At 38.2% G+C, this 2547-nt stretch overlaps 1 non-coding gene across 1 annotated transcript; it reads left to right on the top strand.

Annotated features, from left to right (window-relative positions):
* Positions 1–1988: 1988 nt before the first annotated feature.
* On the top strand, positions 1989–2060 carry TRNAH-GUG (transfer RNA histidin (anticodon GUG)). The gene has a single exon. It is a non-coding gene; the product is annotated as a tRNA-His (tRNA).
* Positions 2061–2547: the final 487 nt, after the last annotated feature.

Raw genomic sequence — 2547 nt, 5'->3', positions numbered from 1 at the left:
CAAATTGCATCCAATCATAAGAATTAAGTCCCACTCTCACCTCCATCATGGCTAGCTCTTGCCAGTTGGTCATAGTCCCACTGGGCCAAATCTAACCGATAAATTTACAGATAGCCGTATAATTTATCAGCTATTTCTAAAAAACTGTCCAACATTGACCTTATTACATATATTTTGCATTCACATTATAAGCAGTTCATGCTGCTTTACAGCCGCCCATCTTGAAAAATCCAACCAGATCCAAATCTGAATCCGATACCCATATCACTTAGTCGGATCTAGCTTTGGACCCACCCATTTTAGTGGGGTATGACCCGTTGACACCCCTAGTAGGAGGGGGCTTTGGCTGCTACACAGGTGGTCAGGGTTCCATTCCCACGGGCATCAGCCCCTTGCATATAAGAAAGGGTAAGGGACATTTATATCCTTTACTCATGCCGATGCAAGGCGACTCCCTGATCGTAAGGGGTTTACAGCATCAACAAAGCGATCATAAGTACTGCAGGCATACATAGTGTAACTAAGGGTGTGTTTGTGTGTCATGGAAAGTAGGCTATTTTCCCAGAAATGCATTGACAGGCGTGCATTTTTTGCGGGGCCTACAGTGACAACATAAACTGTGGAAAGTGTCGTTTCTGAAAAAAACCCTCGGCGGGCATGCCATTTTACATGCCGCACATGAGTTTTCCGCAGAAATAGTTTCCGTGGATGCGGGTCTGATTCTATTTTCGCCGCAGATGAATCCACGGAAAAGGGTGCCGCGCATAATGCGAGATTTATGAAAAACTTGTGATAATATCGCAAGAAATTGCCTGAAAGTTTAAAACGGCAATTTCTCGCAAGATTTTCAAAATATCGCGAGATTTATGAAAAAACATAAATACCGCGATTTAAATGCAATATTTATGTTTTAAATGGCTATTTATCACGAAAATAAGGTGTATTTTTTATTTTTGAATAATTTTTATTAATATTTTCTTATAAGAAATAAATTTTATATTTTTAATTTATTTTTTTATTGCCGAGATTTTGCCGAAAAAATGCGAGATTTATGAAAAAAAATCAATTTCTTTTTGAAAAACGATAAATTGCCGTTTAAAACATTTGTCATTATGGTGCCACGGCACCCATGTTTTTAGTAACCATTATTACTGCTCGGCCCAACCCAGCCCTTGTCTGGTTCAGGCTTGAACAGCTGGGACTTATCAGGTTGGGCTCGGGCCAGGTCCTTTGAAACCCGATTATTATCAGGTCGAGTGCAGCCAGGCTTGACTGTGATGCTTTTTTATGCCCACCTGGAACCCAGCCTGCTTACTAGCTAGGTCAGGTTAGGCCCGAGACCTGTTGTTAAGAATGCAAACAGATCGGACCTGGATCAGCTAAATACATAAAAAAGTTGGATCCAGATCCGGTCGAGACTTGAAACAACCAAAAATCATAAAATGTCCATACTGGATCAGGTCTGCCTAAGTGCTTTGGGCTGCACATTGGGATGAGGTTAATACCAGATCTGACTAGCTGAATGTTGCTCAAACAATTTCAGATTTGGATTCGGCAGCTGATGGTGAAAAGCACATACCAAAACCACTTTTTTACATGTACTCGGATTCGGATATCCATCAAACCCGCATATCCCTCAGATTTGGTAGAAAAAAAAAAACAAAAACCATATCCACAATCGATTATAATCGGATATGGTTTCAGTCCGGCTAAACAATGTTGGATTTGTTCGGATGTCGAATAAAATCTGATCCATTGACATCCCTACTGCAGCCTGATTACGAACCAAAAAACTCATACTTTTACCTGTCCAACCCCATGAGGCCTGTCCAAGTAGGACGCATAACCATTTCATATTGGTTGGGAAAGAACCCGATTTCATTAGTCAAATGTAGATCTGTTTGACACTCTCGTGCATGTTTGCCCTCTAGTAGGGTCAGATTTATTCAAATATATTAAACTTAATAGTTGTCGTAAGGTTTCAACAAGTGGCTGTAGTTTAGTGGTAAGAATTCTACGTTGTGGCCGTAGAGACCTGGGCTCGAATCACAGCAGCCACATATTTTTCTTTTAGTTTTTTTTAAAATGTTTTTTTTTTGCTTTTCTTTATTTTAAATATTACCTAATGTTGGCTACGTCCCTTTATGCCTCTAATCAGTGCTGAGGTTTAATTTGGTGCTGAAAAAAGAAATTTATTTTGTTTTGTTATAGTTTTCCCAAACCCTGGAAAGATTAATAACATAAAGAAAGAATCAATAAAAGAGCATTTATTTAAAACTGGAAGAAAACATAAAAAGAAATCACCTAATAGTTTTTGGTTTCTCTATTTTGTGACATTTTTTAAGCGTCAAAAATTTCTTAGATCTAATTCGCTTGGCTGATTTCAGGCGTTTTTCTGTCATTTTTAAGATGTGTCACTCACTTTTAACCATTCCAACCATTTGATAAATTATAATTTTTAACGATAATCTCTGTGGATCCTTTTCCTCCTTGAACTCTGTGAATTTATTTATTCTTATTAGGTGTTTTTATGGATTTTTCTTTTTT

Source organism: Nuphar pumila, chromosome 3 (genome assembly GCF_984573655.1).
Source record: "Nuphar pumila chromosome 3, dmNupPumi1.hap1.1, whole genome shotgun sequence".
Lineage (NCBI taxonomy): Eukaryota > Viridiplantae > Streptophyta > Magnoliopsida > Nymphaeales > Nymphaeaceae > Nuphar > Nuphar pumila.
The sequence above is the reverse complement of the archived record's forward strand: the minus strand, read 5'-3'. Positions and strand labels throughout refer to the sequence as shown.